General features: G+C 44.3%; 20 non-coding genes across 20 annotated transcripts; all 20 read right to left on the reverse strand.

Moving 5' to 3' along the window:
* Positions 1-3,443: 3,443 nt before the first annotated feature.
* On the reverse strand, positions 3,444-3,515 carry TRNAW-CCA. Its single transcript has one exon. It is a non-coding gene; the product is annotated as a tRNA-Trp (tRNA).
* Positions 3,516-3,662: 147 nt separating this feature from the next.
* Positions 3,663-3,734, reverse strand: TRNAW-CCA. The gene has a single exon. It is a non-coding gene; the product is annotated as a tRNA-Trp (tRNA).
* A 236-nt stretch (positions 3,735-3,970) lies between these two features.
* TRNAW-CCA lies at positions 3,971-4,042 on the reverse strand. The gene has a single exon. It is a non-coding gene; the product is annotated as a tRNA-Trp (tRNA).
* Positions 4,043-4,189: 147 nt separating this feature from the next.
* Positions 4,190-4,261, reverse strand: TRNAW-CCA. The gene has a single exon. It is a non-coding gene; the product is annotated as a tRNA-Trp (tRNA).
* A 236-nt stretch (positions 4,262-4,497) lies between these two features.
* TRNAW-CCA lies at positions 4,498-4,569 on the reverse strand. The gene has a single exon. It is a non-coding gene; the product is annotated as a tRNA-Trp (tRNA).
* Positions 4,570-4,716: 147 nt separating this feature from the next.
* TRNAW-CCA lies at positions 4,717-4,788 on the reverse strand. The gene has a single exon. It is a non-coding gene; the product is annotated as a tRNA-Trp (tRNA).
* Positions 4,789-5,024: 236 nt separating this feature from the next.
* On the reverse strand, positions 5,025-5,096 carry TRNAW-CCA. The gene has a single exon. It is a non-coding gene; the product is annotated as a tRNA-Trp (tRNA).
* A 624-nt stretch (positions 5,097-5,720) lies between these two features.
* On the reverse strand, positions 5,721-5,792 carry TRNAW-CCA. Its single transcript has one exon. It is a non-coding gene; the product is annotated as a tRNA-Trp (tRNA).
* A 517-nt stretch (positions 5,793-6,309) lies between these two features.
* Positions 6,310-6,381, reverse strand: TRNAW-CCA. The gene has a single exon. It is a non-coding gene; the product is annotated as a tRNA-Trp (tRNA).
* A 329-nt stretch (positions 6,382-6,710) lies between these two features.
* TRNAW-CCA lies at positions 6,711-6,782 on the reverse strand. Its single transcript has one exon. It is a non-coding gene; the product is annotated as a tRNA-Trp (tRNA).
* A 1,136-nt stretch (positions 6,783-7,918) lies between these two features.
* Positions 7,919-7,990, reverse strand: TRNAW-CCA. The gene has a single exon. It is a non-coding gene; the product is annotated as a tRNA-Trp (tRNA).
* A 518-nt stretch (positions 7,991-8,508) lies between these two features.
* TRNAW-CCA lies at positions 8,509-8,580 on the reverse strand. Its single transcript has one exon. It is a non-coding gene; the product is annotated as a tRNA-Trp (tRNA).
* A 542-nt stretch (positions 8,581-9,122) lies between these two features.
* Positions 9,123-9,194, reverse strand: TRNAW-CCA. Its single transcript has one exon. It is a non-coding gene; the product is annotated as a tRNA-Trp (tRNA).
* A 782-nt stretch (positions 9,195-9,976) lies between these two features.
* TRNAW-CCA lies at positions 9,977-10,048 on the reverse strand. Its single transcript has one exon. It is a non-coding gene; the product is annotated as a tRNA-Trp (tRNA).
* A 473-nt stretch (positions 10,049-10,521) lies between these two features.
* TRNAW-CCA lies at positions 10,522-10,593 on the reverse strand. Its single transcript has one exon. It is a non-coding gene; the product is annotated as a tRNA-Trp (tRNA).
* Positions 10,594-12,587: 1,994 nt separating this feature from the next.
* Positions 12,588-12,659, reverse strand: TRNAW-CCA. Its single transcript has one exon. It is a non-coding gene; the product is annotated as a tRNA-Trp (tRNA).
* An 857-nt stretch (positions 12,660-13,516) lies between these two features.
* On the reverse strand, positions 13,517-13,588 carry TRNAW-CCA. The gene has a single exon. It is a non-coding gene; the product is annotated as a tRNA-Trp (tRNA).
* Positions 13,589-17,392: 3,804 nt separating this feature from the next.
* On the reverse strand, positions 17,393-17,464 carry TRNAW-CCA. The gene has a single exon. It is a non-coding gene; the product is annotated as a tRNA-Trp (tRNA).
* Positions 17,465-18,328: 864 nt separating this feature from the next.
* Positions 18,329-18,400, reverse strand: TRNAW-CCA. Its single transcript has one exon. It is a non-coding gene; the product is annotated as a tRNA-Trp (tRNA).
* Positions 18,401-18,599: 199 nt separating this feature from the next.
* TRNAW-CCA lies at positions 18,600-18,671 on the reverse strand. The gene has a single exon. It is a non-coding gene; the product is annotated as a tRNA-Trp (tRNA).
* Between the last annotated feature and the right edge of the window lie 183 nt (positions 18,672-18,854).

Below are 18,854 nucleotides of genomic sequence, written 5' to 3' on the forward strand. Positions count from 1 at the left end.
AGAGTTTCTTTCCACTTTTCGGAAGATTCGTTTGCGCCACGAATCCCTTATAAATATGTCACTCTAGTTTCAATGCTACGTGGCCTGTAAATTATACCCAAGCCCAATATACAACTCAAATCTAGAGTGCGCTACTATTGTGCCACGGATCCCTTGTCAGTATGTCACTCTAGTTGCAGTGCTACTCGGCAGTAGACGCGCTACCGTTGCCCCCACAGATCCCTAAGCCATGATCGAAAAAAAGGGAAACAAGAACTTGAACCCAACGTGAATAGAACACGCAACCTTCTAATCTAAAGTCAGACGCGCTACCATTACACCACAGATCCCTTATTGATATTGTCACTCAAGTTCCATTGTTACGCGGCCAGTAAATTATACTCAAGCTCAATATACAACGCAACTTTCTAATCTAGAGTGCGCTACATTGTACCACGGATCCCTTGTCAGTACCATAAATTATGTCCATGCCCAATATACAAGCCATGTTAGAAAAAGACCGTGCAACCTTCTGATCTGGAGTCAGACGCACTATCGTTGCCACACGGATACCAAAGCCATGATCGAACATGCAACCTTCTGAGTCAGACGCACTATCGTTGCCACACGGATACCGTGTATCCCTTATCGATATGTCACTCTAGTTCCAATGCTACGCGGCCTGTAAATTATACCCAAGCCCAATATATAATTATCGAGGTTAAAGATGTCATGGAAAAAGACCGTGCAACCTTCTAACTCCGCGCTACCGTTGTGCCACGGATCCCTATGCCATGATCAAACAAGTGGGAAACAAGAACTTGTTACCGACGTGAATCGAACACGCAACCTTTTAATCTAAAGTCAAACGTGCTACCATTACACCACAAATCCCTTATCGATATGTCTCTCTAGTTCCAATGCTACGTGGCATGTAAATTATACCCAAGCCCAGTATACAACGCAACTTTCTGATCTAGAGTGCGCTGGGCCCGTAAATTATGCCCATGCCCAATATACAATTATCGAGGTTAAAGATGTCATGTTCGTGCAACCTTCTCAACTGGAGTCAGGCGTGCTACCATTGCGCCACGGATCCCTTATCGATATGTCACTCTAGTTCCAATGCTACGTGGACTGTAAATTATACCCACGCCCAATATACAACGCAACTTTCTGATCTCGAGTGCGCTCGGCCCGTAAATTATGCCCATGCCCAATATACAATTATCGAGGTTAAAGATGTCATGTTCGTGCAACCTTCTCATCTGGAGTCAGACACGCTACCATTGCGCCACGGATCCCTTATCGATATGTCACTCTAGTTCCAATGCTACGTGGACTGTAAATTATACCCACGCCCAATATACAACGCAACTTTCTGATCTCGAGTGCGCTCGGCCCGTAAATTATGCCCATGCCCAATATACAATTATCGAGGTTAAAGATGTCATGTTCGTGCAACCTTCTCATCTGGAGTCAGACACGCTACCATTGCGCCACGGATCCCTTATCGATATGTCACTCTAGTTCCAATGCTACGTGGACTGTAAATTATACCCACGCCCAATATACAACGCAACTTTCTGATCTAGAGTGCGCTCTGCGGCCCATAAATTATGCCCATACCCAATATACAATTATCGAGGTTAAAGATGTCATATTAGAAAAAGACCGTGCAACCTTCTGACTCCGCGCTACCGTTGTGCCACGGATCCCTAAGCCATGATCAAAAAAGTGGGAAAACAAGAACTTGAACCCGAAGTGAATCGAACACACAACCTTTTGATCTAAAGTCAGACACACTACCATTGCGCCATAGATCCCTTATCGATATGTCTCTCTAGTTCCAATGCTACGTGGCCTGTAAATTATACCCAAGCCCAATATACAACGCAACTTTCTATTTTCTATGCCCAGTATACAATTATCGAGGTTAAAGATGTCATGTTAGAAAAAGACCGTGCAACCTTCTGATCTGGAGTCAGACGCGCTACCGTTGCCCCCAGATCCCTAAGCCATGATCGAAAAAGAGGGAGAGAAGAACTTGAACACGACATGAATTGAACACACAACCTCTGATCTGGAGTCTGACGCACTACCATTGCGCCACGAATCCCTTATCAATATGTCACTCTAGTTCCAATGTTACGCAACCTGTAAATTATACCCAAGCCCAATATACAACGCAATTCTAATTTAGAGTGCGCTACAATTGTGCACGGATCCGTTGTCAGTATGCCCATGCCCAATATACAATTATCGAGGTTAAAGATGTCATGTTAGAAAAAGGCCGTGCAACCTTCTGATCTGGAGTCAGACGCGCTACCGTTGCCCCACGGATCCCTAAGCCATGATCGAAAAAGAGGGAAAGAAGAATTTGAACTCGACGTGAATCAAACACGCAACCTTCTAATCTAAAGTCTGACGCACTACCATTGCCCCACGACTCCCTTATCGATATGTCACTCTAGTTCCAATGTTACCAGCCTGTAAATTATACCCAAGCCCAATATACAACGCAATTCTAATTTAGAGTGCGCTACCATTGTGCCTCGGATCCGTTGTCAGTATGTCATTATGCCCATGCCCAATATACAATATGCCCATGCCCAATATACAATTATCGAGGTTAAAGATGTCATGTTAGAAAAAGACCGTGCAACCTTCTGATATGGAGTCAGACGCGCTACCGTTGCCCCACGGATCCGTAAGCCATGATCGAAAAAGAGGGAAAGAAGAACTTGAACTCGACGTGAATCGAACATGCAACCTTCTGATCTGAAGTCAAACGCACAACCATTGCGCCACAAATCCCTTATCAATATGTCATTCTAGTTCCACAGCCTGTAAATTATACCCAAGCCCAATATACAACGCAACTTTCTGATCTAGAGTGCGCTACCATTGTGGCATGGATCCCTTGTGAGTATGTCACTATAGTTCCCGTGCTACGCGGCCCGTAAATTATGCCCATGCCCATGCCCAATATACAATTATCGAGGTTAAAGATGTCATCTGGAGTCAGACGCGCTACCATTGTGGCACGGATCCCTAAGCCATGATCAAAAAAGCGGGAAACAAGAACTTGAACCCGACGTGAATCGAACATGCAACCTTCTGATCTGGAGTCAGACACGCTACCATTGCGCCCGAATCCCTTATCAATATGTCACTCTAGTTCCAATGCTACGTGGACTGTAAATTATACCCAAGCGAAATATACAACGCAACTTTCTGATCTAGAGTGCTCTGCGGCCTGTAAATTATGCCCATGCCCAATATAAAATTATCGAGGTTAAAGATGTCATGCTAGAAAAAGACCGTGCAACCTTCTAATCTATGCCCAATATAAAATTATCGAGGTTAAAGATGTCATGCTAGAAAAAGACCGTGCAACCTTCTAATCTGGAATTGTGCCACGGATCCCTAAGCCATGATTAAAAAAGTGGGAAACAAGACCATGAACCCGACGTGAATCGAACACGCAACCTTCTGATCTGGAGTCAGACGCGCTACCATTGCGCCACGGATCCCTTACCGATATGTGACTCTAATTCCAATGCTTCGCGGCCTGTAAATTATACCCAAGTCCAATATACAACGCAACTTTCTGATCTAGAGTGCGCTACCATTGTGGCACGGATCCCTAAGCCATGACCGAAAAAGTGGGAACAAGAACTTGAACCCGACGTGAATCGAACACGCAACCTTCTGATCTGGAGTCAGACACGCTACCATTGCGCCACGGATCCCTTATCGATATGTCACTCTAGTTCCAATGCTACGTGGGCTGTAAATTATACACAAGCGAAATATACAACGCAACTTTCTGATCTAGAGTGCTCCGCGGCCCGTAAATTATGCCCATGCCCAATATACAATTATCGAGGTTAAAGATGTCATGCTAGAAAAAGACCGTGCAACCTTCTAATCTGGAGTTGTGCCACGGATCCCTAAGCCATGATTAAAAAAGTGGGAAACAAGAACATGAACCCGACGTGAATCGAACACGCAACCTTCTGATCTGGAGTCAGACGCGCTACCATTGCGCCACGGATCCCTTACCGATATGTGACTCTAATTCCAATGCTTCGCGGCCTGTAAATTATACCCAAGCCCAATATACAACGCAACTTTCTGATCTAGAGTGCACTACCATTGTGGCACGGATCCCTAAGCCATGACCGAAAAAGTGGGAACAAGAACTTGAACCCGACGTGAATCGAACACGCAACCTTCTGATCTGGAGTCAGACACGCTACCATTGCGCCACGGATCCCTTATCGATATGTCACTCTAGTTCCAATGCTACGTGGGCTGTAAATTATACACAAGCGAAATATACAACGCAACTTTCTGATCTAGAGTGCTCTGCGGCCCGTAAATTATGCCCATGCCCAATATACAATTATCGAGGTTAAAGATGTCATGCTAGAAAAAGACCGTGCAACCTTCTAATCTGGAATTGTGCCACGGATCCCTAAGCCATGATTAAAAAAGTGGGAAACAAGACCATGAACCCGACGTGAATCGAACACGCAACCTTCTGATCTGGAGTCAGACGCGCTACCATTGCGCCACGGATCCCTTACCGATATGTGACTCTAATTCCAATGCTTCGCGGCCTGTAAATTATACCCAAGCCCAATATACAACGCAACTTTCTGATCTAGAGTGCACTACCATTGTGGCACGGATCCCTAAGCCATGACCGAAAAAGTGGGAACAAGAACTTGAACCCGACGTGAATCGAACACGCAACCTTCTGATCTGGAGTCAGACACGCTACCATTGCGCCACGGATCCCTTATCGATATGTCACTCTAGTTCCAATGCTACGTGGGCTGTAAATTATACACAAGCGAAATATACAACGCAACTTTCTGATCTAGAGTGCTCTGCGGCCCGTAAATTATGCCCATGCCCAATATACAATTATCGAGGTTAAAGATGTCATGCTAGAAAAAGACCGTGCAACCTTCTAATCTGGAGTTGTGCCACGGATCCCTAAGCCATGATTAAAAAAGTGGGAAACAAGAACATGAACCCGACGTGAATCGAACACGCAACCTTCTGATCTGGAGTTAGACGCGCTACCATTGCGCCACGGATCTTTTACCGATATGTGACTCTAATTCCAATGCTTCGCGGCCTGTGAATTATACCCAAGTCCAATATACAACGCAACTTTCTGATCTAGAGTGCGCTACCATTGTGGCACGGATCCCTAAGCCATGATCGAAAAAGTGGGAACAAGAACTTGAACCCAACGTGAATCAAACATGCAACCTTCTGATCTTGAGTCAGACGCGCTACCATCGTGCCACGGATCCCTTATCGATATGTCACTCTAGTTCCAATGCTACGCGGACTGTAAATTATACACAAGCGAAATATACAACGCAACTTTCCGATCTAGAGTTCTCTGCCCCGTAAATTATGCCCATGCCCAATATACAATTATCGAGGTTTAAGATGTCATGCTAGAAAAAGACCGTGCAACCTTCTAATCTGGAGTTGTTACGGGATCAAACACGCAACCTTCTGATCTGGAGTCAGACGCGCTACTATTGCGCCACGGATCCCTTACCGATATGTGACTCTAATTCCAATGCTTCGTGGCCTGTAAATTATACCCAAGCCCAATATACAACACAACCTTCTGTTCTGGAGTCAGACGCGCTATCGTATACCCACGGATCCCTAAGCCATGATTGAAAGAGTGGGAAACAAGAACTTGAACCCGACGTGAATCGAACACGCAACCTTCTGATCTGGAGTCAGACGCACTACCATTGCGCCACGGATCCCTTACCGATATTTGACTCTAATTCCAATGCTTCGCGGACTGTAAATTATACCCAAGCCCAATATACAACGCAACTTTCTGATCTAGAGTGCACTCGGCCCGTAAATTATGCCCATGCCCAATATACAATCATCGATGTTAAAGATGTCATGTTAGAAAAAGACCGTGCAACCTTCTGATCTGGAGTCAGACGCGCTACCGTTGTTCCACGGATCCCTACGCCATGATCGAAAATGTGGGCAACAAGAAATTTAACTCGAAGTGAATCAAACACACAACTTCTGATCTGGAGTCAGACACACTACCATTGCGCCATGGATCCCTTATCAATATGTCACTCTAGTTCCAATGCTACGCGGACGGTAAATTATACCCCAGCGAAATATACAACGCAACTTTCTAATTTAGAGTGCTCTGCGGCCTTAAAGATGTCATGTTAGAAAAAGACCGGCAACCTTCTGATCTAGAGTTGTGCCACGGATCCCTAAGCCATGATCGAAAAAATGGGAACAAGAACTTGAACCCGACGTGAATCGAACACGCAACCTTCTGATCTGGAGTCAGACGCGCTACCATTGCGCCACGAATCCCTTATCGATGTCTCACTCTAGTTCCAATGTTACGCGGACTGTAAATTATACCCAAGCGAAATATACAAGGCAAATTTCCTCAGCCATGATAAAAAAATTGGGAAACAAGAACTTGAACCCGTGAATAGAACACACAACCTTTGGATCTGGAGTAAAATGCACTACCATTGCACCACGGATCCGTTATCGATATTTCACTCTAGTTCCAATGATACGTGGCTTTTAAATTATACCCAAGCCTAATATACAACGCAACTTTCTGATCTAGAGTGCGCTACCATTGTGGCACAGATCCCTAAGCCATGATCGAAAAAGTAGGAACAAGAACTTGAACCCGACGTGAATCGAACACGCAACCTTCTGATCTGGAGTCAGACGCGCTACCATTGCGCCACGGATCCCTTATCGATATGTCACTCTAGTTCCAATGGTACGTGGACTGTAAATTATACCCAAGCGAAATATACAACGCAACTTTCCTCAGCCATGATAAAAAAATTGGGAAACAAGAACTTGAACCCGACGTGAATAGAACACATAACCTTCGGATCTGGAGTAAGATACACTACCATTGCACCACGGATCCATTATCAATATGTCACTCTAATTCCAATAGTACGTGGCTTGTAAATTATACCCAAGCCCAATATACAACGCAACTTTCTGATCTAGAGTGCGCTACCATTGTGGCACGGATCCCTTGTCAATATGTCACTCTAGTTCCCGCTACGCGGCCCGTAAATTATGCCCATGCCCAATATACAATTATCGAGGTTAAAGATGTCATGTTAGAAAAAGAACGTGCAACCTTCTAATCTGGAGTTAGACGCGCTACCGTTGTGCCACGGATCCCTAAGCCGTGATAAAATAGTGGGAAACAAGAACTTGAACCCGACGTGAATCGAACATGCAACCTTCTGATCTAGAGTCAAACGCGCTACCATTGCGACACGGATCCCTTATCAATATGTCACTCTAGTTTCAATACTACGTGGACTGTAAATTATACCCAAGCGAAATATACAACGCAACTTTCTGATCTAGAGTGCTCTATAGCCCTTAAATTATGCCCATGCCCAATATACAACGCAACTTTCTGATCTAGAGTGCACTCGGCCCGTAAATTATGCCCATGCCCAATATACAATCATCGAGGTTAAAGATGTCATGTTAGAAAAAGACCGTGCAACCTTCTAATCTGGAGTCAGACGCACTACCGTATCCCCACGGATCCCTAAGCCATGATCGAAAGAGTGGGAAACAAAAACTTGAATCCCGATGTGAATCGAACACGCAACCTTCTAATCTGGAGTTAGACGCGCTACCATTGCGCCACGAATCCCCTATCAATATGTCAATCTAGTTCAAATGCTACGCGGACTGTAAATTATACCCAAGCGAAATATACAACACAACTTTATGATCTAGAGTGCTTTGCGGCCTTAAAGATGTCATGTTAGAAAAAGACCGTGCAATCTGATCTGGAGTTGTGCCACGGATCCCTAAGCCATGATCAAAAAAGTCGAAAACAAGAACTTGAACCCGACGTGAATCGAACACGCAACCTTTTGATCTGGAGTTAGACGCGCTACCATTGCGCCACAAATCCCTTATCGATATGTCACTCTAGTTTCAATGCTTCGTGGACTATAAATTATACCCAAGCCCAATATACAACGCAACTTTCTGATCTAGAGTGCACTCGGCCCGTAAATTATGCCCATGCCCAATATACAATCATCGAGGTTAAAGATGTCATGTTAGAAAAAGACCGTGCAACCTTCTAATCTGGAGTCAGACGCACTACCGTATCCCCACGGATCCCTAAGCCATGATCGAAAGAGTGGGAAACAAAAACTTGAATCCCGATGTGAATCGAACACGCAACCTTCTAATCTGGAGTTAGACGCGCTACCATTGCGCCACGAATCCCCTATCAATATGTCAATCTAGTTCAAATGCTACGCGGACTGTAAATTATACCCAAGCGAAATATACAACACAACTTTATGATCTAGAGTGCTTTGCGGCCTTAAAGATGTCATGTTAGAAAAAGACCGTGCAATCTGATCTGGAGTTGTGCCACGGATCCCTAAGCCATGATCAAAAAAGTCGAAAACAAGAACTTGAACCCGACGTGAATCGAACACGCAACCTTTTGATCTGGAGTTAGACGCGCTACCATTGCGCCACAAATCCCTTATCGATATGTCACTCTAGTTTCAATGCTTCGTGGACTATAAATTATACCCAAGCCCAATATACAACGCAACTTTCTGATCTAGAGTGCACTCGGCCCGTAAATTATGCCCATGCCCAATATACAATCATCGAGGTTAAAGATGTCATGTTAGAAAAAGACCGTGCAACCTTCTAATCTGGAGTCAGACGCGCTACCGTATCCCCACGGATCCCTAAGCCATGATCGAAAGAGTGGGAAACAAAAACTTGAACCAGACGTGAATCGCACACGCAACCTTCTATTCTGGAGTTAGACGCGCTACCAGGATCCCTTATCGATATGTCACTCTAGTAACAATGCTTCGTAAATTATACCCAAGCCCAATATACAACCCAACTTTCTGATCTAGAGTGCTCTGCGGCCCGTAAATTATGCCCATGCCCAATATACAATTATCGAGGTTAAAGATGTCATGCTAGAAAAAGACCGTGCAACCTTCTAATCTGGAATTGTGCCACGGATCCCTAAGCCATGATTAAAAAAGTGGGAAACAAGAACATGAACCCGACGTGAATCGAACACGCAACCTTCTGATCTGGAGTCAGACGCGCTACCATTGCGCCACGGATCCCTTATCGATATGTCACTCTAGTTCCAATGCTACGCGGGCTGTAAATTATACACAAGCGAAATATACAACGCAACTTTCTGATCTAGAGTGCTCTGCGGCCCGTAAATTATGCCCATGCCCAATATACAATTATCGAGGTTAAAAATGTCATGCTAGAAAAAGACCGTGCAACCTTCTGATCTGGAGTTGTGCCGCAGATCCCTAAGCCATGATAAAAAAAAGTGTGAAACAAGAACATGAACCCGACGTGAATCAAAGACGCAACCTTCGGATCTAGAGTCAAACGCGCTACCATTGCGCCACGGATCCCTTACCGATATGTCACTCTAGTTCCAATGCTTCGTGGACTGTAAATTATACCCAAGCCCAATATACAACGCAACTTTCCTCAGCCATGATAATAAAATTGGGAAACAAGAACTTGAACTTGACGTGAATCGAACACACAACCTTTTGATCTGGAGTCAGATGCACTACCATTGCACCACGGATCCCTTATCAATATGTCACTCTAGTTCCAATGTTACGTGGCCGTTAAATTATACCCAAGCCCAATATACAACGCAAATTTCTAATCTAGAGTGCACTACCATTGTGGCACGGATCCCTTGTCAGTATGTCACTCTAGTTCCGGTGCTACGCGGCCCGTAAATTATGCCCATGCCCAATATACAATTATCGAGGTTAAAGATGTCATGTTAGAAAAAGACCATGCAACCTTCTGATTTGGAGTTGTGCCACGGATCCCTAAGCCATGATAAAAAAAGAGGGAAACAAGAACTTAAACCCGACGTGAATCGAACACGCAACCTTCTAATCTGGAGTCAGACGCGCTACCATTGCGCCAGAGATACCTTATCGATATGTCACTCTAGTTCCAATGCTACACGGACTGTAAATTATACCCAAGCGAAATATACAACGCAACTTTCCTCAGCCATGATAAAAAAATTGGGAAACAAGAACTTGAACTCAACGTGAATCGAACACACAACCTTCTGATGTGGAGTCAAATGCACTACCATTGCACCACAAATCCCTTATCAATATGTCACTCTAGTTCCAATGCTACGTGGCCGTTAAATTATACCCAAGCCCAATATACAACGCAAATTTCTAATCTAGAGTGCACTACCATTGTGGCACGGATCCCTTGTCAGTATGTCACTCTAGTTCCGGTGCTACGCGGCCCGTAAATTATGCCCATGCCCAATATACAATTATCGAGGTTAAAGATGTCATGTTAGAAAAAGACCATGCAACCTTCTGATTTGGAGTTGTGCCACGGATCCCTAAGCCATGATAAAAAAAGAGGGAAACAAGAACTTAAACCCGACGTGAATCGAACACGCAACCTTCTAATCTGGAGTCAGACGCGCTACCATTGCGCCAGAGATACCTTATCGATATGTCACTCTAGTTCCAATGCTACACGGACTGTAAATTATACCCAAGCGAAATATACAACGCAACTTTCCTCAGCCATGATAAAAAAATTGGGAAACAAGAACTTGAACTCAACGTGAATCGAACACACAACCTTCTGATGTGGAGTCAAATGCACTACCATTGCACCACAAATCCCTTATCAATATGTCACTCTAGTTCCAATGCTACGTGGCCGTTAAATTATACCCAAGCCCAATATACAACGCAACTTTCTGATCTAGAGTGCACTACCATTGTGGCACGGATCTCTTGTCAGTGTCACTCTAGTTCCCGTCCTACGCGGCCCGTAAATTATGCCCATGCCCAATATACAATTATCGAGGTTAAAGATGACATGTTAGAAAAAGACCGTGCAACCTTCTAATCTGGAGTCAGACGCACTACCGTTGTGCCACGGATCCCTAAGCCGTGATAAAAAAAGTGGGAAAAAAGAACTTGATCCCTACGTGAATCGAACACGCAACCTTCTAATCTGGAGTCAGACACACTACCATTGCACCACGAATCCCTTATCAATATGTCACTCTAGTTTCAATACTACGCAGACTGTAAATTATACCCAAGCGAAATATACAACGCAACTTTCTGATCTAGAGTGCGTGCAACCTTCTGATCTGGAATTGTGCCACAAATCCTTAAGCCATGATAAAAAAAGTGGGAAACAAGAACATGAACCCGACGTGAATCGAAGACGCAACCTTCGGATCTGGGGTCAGACGCGCTACCATTGCGCCACGGATCCCTTACCGATATGTCACTCTAGTTCCAATGCTTCGCGGACTGTAAATTATACCCAAGTCCAATATACAACTCAAATTTCTGATCTAGAGTGCACTCGGCCCGTAAATTATGCCCATGCCCAATATACAATTATCGAGGTTAAAGATGTCATGTTAGAAAAAGACCGTGCAACCTTCTAATCTGGAGTCAGACGCGCTACCGTTGTGCCACCCTAAGCCATGATACAAAAACTAGGAAACAAGAACATGAACCCGACGTGAATCGAACACGCAACTTTCTAATCTGGAGTTAGACGCACTACCATTGCANTCTGATGTGGAGTCAAATGCACTACCATTGCACCACAAATCCCTTATCAATATGTCACTCTAGTTCCAATGCTACGTGGCCGTTAAATTATACCCAAGCCCAATATACAACGCAACTTTCTGATCTAGAGTGCACTACCATTGTGGCACGGATCTCTTGTCAGTGTCACTCTAGTTCCCGTCCTACGCGGCCCGTAAATTATGCCCATGCCCAATATACAATTATCGAGGTTAAAGATGACATGTTAGAAAAAGACCGTGCAACCTTCTAATCTGGAGTCAGACGCACTACCGTTGTGCCACGGATCCCTAAGCCGTGATAAAAAAAGTGGGAAAAAAGAACTTGATCCCTACGTGAATCGAACACGCAACCTTCTAATCTGGAGTCAGACACACTACCATTGCACCACGAATCCCTTATCAATATGTCACTCTAGTTTCAATACTACGCAGACTGTAAATTATACCCAAGCGAAATATACAACGCAACTTTCTGATCTAGAGTGCGTGCAACCTTCTGATCTGGAATTGTGCCACAAATCCTTAAGCCATGATAAAAAAAGTGGGAAACAAGAACATGAACCCGACGTGAATCGAAGACGCAACCTTCGGATCTGGGGTCAGACGCGCTACCATTGCGCCACGGATCCCTTACCGATATGTCACTCTAGTTCCAATGCTTCGCGGACTGTAAATTATACCCAAGTCCAATATACAACTCAAATTTCTGATCTAGAGTGCACTCGGCCCGTAAATTATGCCCATGCCCAATATACAATTATCGAGGTTAAAGATGTCATGTTAGAAAAAGACCGTGCAACCTTCTAATCTGGAGTCAGACGCGCTACCGTTGTGCCACCCTAAGCCATGATACAAAAACTAGGAAACAAGAACATGAACCCGACGTGAATCGAACACGCAACTTTCTAATCTGGAGTTAGACGCACTACCATTGCACCACGGATCCCTTATCAATATGTCACTCTAGTTCCAATACTACACAGACTGTAAATTATACCCAAGCGAAATATACAACGCAACTTTCTGATCTAGAGTGCACTACCATTGTGGCACGGATCTCTTGTCAGTGTCACTCTAGTTCCCGTCCTACGCGGCCCGTAAATTATGCCCATGCCCAATATACAATTATCGAGGTTAAAGATGACATGTTAGAAAAAGACCGTGCAACCTTCTAATCTGGAGTCAGACGCACTACCGTTGTGCCACGGATCCCTAAGCCGTGATAAAAAAAGTGGGAAAAAAGAACTTGATCCCTACGTGAATCGAACACGCAACCTTCTAATCTGGAGTCAGACACACTACCATTGCACCACGAATCCCTTATCAATATGTCACTCTAGTTTCAATACTACGCAGACTGTAAATTATACCCAAGCGAAATATACAACGCAACTTTCTGATCTAGAGTGCGTGCAACCTTCTGATCTGGAATTGTGCCACAAATCCTTAAGCCATGATAAAAAAAGTGGGAAACAAGAACATGAACCCGACGTGAATCGAAGACGCAACCTTCGGATCTGGGGTCAGACGCGCTACCATTGCGCCACGGATCCCTTACCGATATGTCACTCTAGTTCCAATGCTTCGCGGACTGTAAATTATACCCAAGTCCAATATACAACTCAAATTTCTGATCTAGAGTGCACTCGGCCCGTAAATTATGCCCATGCCCAATATACAATTATCGAGGTTAAAGATGTCATGTTAGAAAAAGACCGTGCAACCTTCTGATCTGGAGTCAGACGCGCTACCGTTGTTCCACGGATCCCTAAGCCATGATCGAAAATGTGGGCAACAAGAACTTGAACCCGAAGTGAATCGAACACGTAACCTTCTGATCTGGAGTCAGACGCGCTACCATTGCACCACAGATCCCTTATCAATATGTCACTCTAGTTCCAATGCTACGCGGACTATAAATTATACCCAAGCGAAATATACAACGCAACTTTCTAATCTAGAGTGCTCTGCGGCCTTAAAGATGTCATGTTAGAAAATGGATCCCTTGTCAGTATGTCACTCTAGTTCCAGTGCTACGCGGCCCGTAAATTATGCCCATGCCCAATATACAATTATCGAGGTTAAAGATGTCATGATAGAAAAAGACTGTGCAACCTTCTGATCTGGAGTCAGACACGCGACCGTTGCCCCACGGATACTTAAGCCATGATCGAAAAAGAGGGAAACAAGAACTTGAACCCAACGTGAATCGAACACGGTTGATCTGGAGTCAGACGCGCTACCATTGCGCCACGGATCCCTTNCAAATCCCTTATCAATTTGTCACTCTAGTTCCAATGCTACGTGGACTGTAAATTATACCNAATTCCAATGCTACGCAGCCTATAAATTATACCCAAGCCCAATATACAACGCAACTTTCTAATTTAGAGTGCGCTACCATTGTGCCACGGATCCCTTGTCAGTATGTCACTCTAGTTCCAGTGCTACGCGGCCCGTAAATTATGGCCATGCCCAATATACAATTATCGAGGTTAAAGATGCCATGTTNTGTGATGGGAGTCAGATGCACTACCATTGCACCACAGATCCCTTATCAATATGTCACTCTAGTTCCAATGCTACGTGGCCGTTAAGCTATACCCAAGCCCAATATACAACGCAACTTTCTGATCTAGAGTGCACTACCATTGTTGCACGTATCCCTTGTCAGTATGTCACTCTAGTTCCCGTGCTACGCGGCCCGTAAATTATGCCCATGCCCAATATACAATTATCGAGGTTAAAGATGTCATGTTAGAAAAAGACCGTGCAACCTTCTAATCTAGAGTCAGATGCGCTACCGTTGCGCCACGGATCCCTAATCAATCTTTCACTCTAGTTATTTCGAGGTTAAAGGTATCATTGTTAGAAAAAGACCGTGCAACATTCTGATCTGGAGTAAGACGCGCTACCGTTGCCCCACAGATCCCTAAGCCATGATAAAAAAAGAGTGAACGAAAAACTTGAACCCAATTTGAATCGAACATGCAACCTACTGATCTGGAGTCAGACACGCTACCATTTCGCTATTCGCCACGGATCCCTTATTGTCACTCTAGTTCCAATGCTACGCGGCCTTTAAATTATACTCAAGCCCAATATACAACGCAACTTACAGATCTAGAGTGCGCTACCACTGTGCCATGTATCCCTAATCCATGATCGTAATTCTGATCTAGAGTTAGACGCACTACCATTGTGCCACAGATCCCTTATCGATATGTCACTCGAGTTCGAATTCTACACAACCTGTAAATTATACCCAAGCTCAATATACAACGCAACTTTCTGATTTAGAGTGCGCTACCATTGCGCCACGGAACTCGAGTTCCAATGCTACGCGGCCTATAAATTATACCCAAGCCCAATATACAACGCAACTTTCTGATCTAGAGTGCTACAATGCAACTTTCTGATCTAGAGTGCGCTACGATTGCGCCACGGATCCCTAAGCCATGATCGAAAAAGAGTGAAAGAAGAATTTGATCCCGACATCAATCGAACACGCAACCTTCTTATCTGGAGTCAAACGGGCTACTATTGCGCCACAAATCCCTTATCAATATGTCAATCTAGTTCCAATGCTACGCTTCCCGTAAATTATACCCAAGCCCAATATACAACCCAACTTTCTAATCTAAAGTGCGCTACCATTGTGCCACGGATCCCTAAGCCATGATCGTAAAAGACTGAAAGAAGAACTTGAACCTAACGTGAATCAAACACGCAACCTTCTGATCTGGAGTCAGACGCGCTATCATTAAGCCACGGATCCCTTATCGATATGTCAGTCTAGTTCCAATGCTACGCGGCCGGTAATAAACCCAAGCTCAATATACAACGCAACTTTCTGATCTAAAGTGCGCTACCATTGTGTTGGATCCCTTGTCAGTATGTCACTCTAGTTCCAGTGCTACGCGGCCCGTAAATTATGCCCATGCCCAATATACAATTATCGAGGTTAAAGATGTCATGATAGAAAAAGACTGTGCAACCTTCTGATCTGGAGTCAGACACGCGACCGTTGCCCCACGGATACTTAAGCCATGATCGAAAAAGAGGGAAACAAGAACTTGAACCCAACGTGAATCGAACACGGTTGATCTGGAGTCAGACGCGCTACCATTGCGCCACGGATCCCTTATCAATATGTCACTCTAATTCCAATGCTACGCAGCCTATAAATTATACCCAAGCCCAATATACAACGCAACTTTCTAATTTAGAGTGCGCTACCATTGTGCCACGGATCCCTTGTCAGTATGTCACTCTAGTTCCAGTGCTACGCGGCCCGTAAATTATGGCCATGCCCAATATACAATTATCGAGGTTAAAGATGCCATGTTAGAAAAAGACCGCCCATGCCCAATATACAATTATCGAGGTTAAAGATGTCATGTTAGAAAAAGACAGCCCATGCCCAATATACAATTATCAAGGTTAAAGATGTCATGTTAGAAAAAGACTCTGCAACCTTCTGATCTGGAGTCAAACGCGTTACCGTTGCCCCCATGGATCCCAAAGCCATGATCGAAAAAGAGTGAAAGAAGAATTTGAACCCAACATGAATCTAACACGCAACCTACTAATCTTGAGTCAGACGCGCTACCATTGTGCCACGGATACCTTGTCGATATGTCACTCTAGTTCCAATGCTACGTGGCCTGTAAATTATACCCAAACCCAATATACAACGCAACTTTCTGATCTAAAGTGCGCTACCATTNGTGCAACCTCTAATCTGGAGTCAGACGCGCTACCGTTGTGCCACGGATCCCTAAGCCGTGATATAAAAAAAGTGGGAAAGAAGAACTTGATCCCGACGTGAATCGAACAAGCAACCTTCTAATCTGGAGTCAGACACACTGCCATTGCACCACGAATCCCTTATCAATATGTCACTCTAGTTCCAATACTACGCGGACTGTAAATTATACCCAAGCGAAATATACAACGCAACTTTCTGATCTAGAGTGCTCTGGCCCGTAAATTATGCCCATGCCCAATATACAATTATCGAGGTTAAAAATGTCATGCTAGAAAAAGACCGTGCAACCTTCTGATCTGGAGTTGTGCCGCAGATCCCTAAGCCATGATAAAAAAAAGTGTGAAACAAGAACATGAACCCGACGTGAATCAAAGACGCAACCTTCGGATCTAGAGTCAAACGCGCTACCATTGCGCCACGGATCCCTTACCGATATGTCACTCTAGTTCCAATGCTTCGTGGACTGTAAATTATACCCAAGCCCAATATACAACGCAACTTTCCTCAGCCATGATAATAAAATTGGGAAACAAGAACTTGAACTTGACGTGAATCGAACACACAACCTTTTGATCTGGAGTCAGATGCACTACCATTGCACCACGGATCCCTTATCAATATGTCACTCTAGTTCCAATGTTACGTGGCCGTTAAATTATACCCAAGCCCAATATACAACGCAAATTTCTAATCTAGAGTGCACTACCATTGTGGCACGGATCCCTTGTCAGTATGTCACTCTAGTTCCGGTGCTACGCGGCCCGTAAATTATGCCCATGCCCAATATACAATTATCGAGGTTAAAGATGTCATGTTAGAAAAAGACCGTGCAACCTTCTAATCTGGAGTCAGACGCGCTACCGTTGTGCCACCCTAAGCCATGATACAAAAACTAGGAAACAAGAACATGAACCCGACGTGAATCGAACACGCAACTTTCTAATCTGGAGTTAGACGCACTACCATTGCACCACGGATCCCTTATCAATATGTCACTCTAGTTCCAATACTACACAGACTGTAAATTATACCCAAGCGAAATATACAACGCAACTTTCTGATCTAGAGTGCTCTGGCCCGTAAATTATGCCCATGCCCAATATACAATTATCGAGGTTAAAGATGTCATGTTAGAAAAAGACCGTGCAACCTTCTAATCTAGAGTCAGATGCGCTACCGTTGCGCCACGGATCCCTAATCAATCTTTCACTCTAGTTATTTCGAGGTTAAAGGTATCATTGTTAGAAAAAGACCGTGCAACATTCTGATCTGGAGTAAGACGCGCTACCGTTGCCCCACAGATCCCTAAGCCATGATAAAAAAAGAGTGAACGAAAAACTTGAACCCAATTTGAATCGAACATGCAACCTACTGATCTGGAGTCAGACACGCTACCATTTCGCTATTCGCCACGGATCCCTTATTGTCACTCTAGTTCCAATGCTACGCGGCCTTTAAATTATACTCAAGCCCAATATACAACGCAACTTACAGATCTAGAGTGCGCTACCACTGTGCCATGTATCCCTAATCCATGATCGTAATTCTGATCTAGAGTTAGACGCACTACCATTGTGCCACAGATCCCTTATCGATATGTCACTCGAGTTCGAATTCTACACAACCTGTAAATTATACCCAAGCTCAATATACAACGCAACTTTCTGATTTAGAGTGCGCTACCATTGCGCCACGGAACTCGAGTTCCAATGCTACGCGGCCTATAAATTATACCCAAGCCCAATATACAACGCAACTTTCTGATCTAGAGTGCTACAATGCAACTTTCTGATCTAGAGTGCGCTACGATTGCGCCACGGATCCCTNTGTGGGCAACAAGAACTTGAACCCGAAGTGAATCGAACACGTAACCTTCTGATCTGGAGTCAGACGCACTATCATTGAGCCACGGATCCCTTATCAATATGTCACTCTAGTTCCAATGCTACGCGGACTATAAATTATACCCAAGCGAAATATACAACGCAACTTTCTAATCTAGAGTGCTTTGCGGCCTTAAAGATGTCATGTTAGAAAAAGACCGTGCAACCTTCTGATCTGGAGTTGTGCCACGGATCCCTAAGCCATGATAAAAAAAAGTGGGAAACAAGAACTTGAACCCAACGTGAATCGAACACGCAACCTTCTGATCTGGAGTCAGATGCGCTACCATTGCGCCACAAATCCCTTATCAATTTGTCACTCTAGTTCCAATGCTACGTGGACTGTAAATTATACCCAAGCGAAATATACAACGCAACTTTCCTCAGCCATGATAAAAAAATATACAACGCAACTTTCCTCAGCCATGATAAAAAAATTGGGAAACAAGAACTTGAACTCGACGTGAATCGAACACACAACCTTGTG

The sequence above is a fragment of the Cucurbita pepo genome, chromosome LG09, assembly GCF_002806865.2.
Source record: "Cucurbita pepo subsp. pepo cultivar mu-cu-16 chromosome LG09, ASM280686v2, whole genome shotgun sequence".
Taxonomy (NCBI): domain Eukaryota; kingdom Viridiplantae; phylum Streptophyta; class Magnoliopsida; order Cucurbitales; family Cucurbitaceae; genus Cucurbita; species Cucurbita pepo.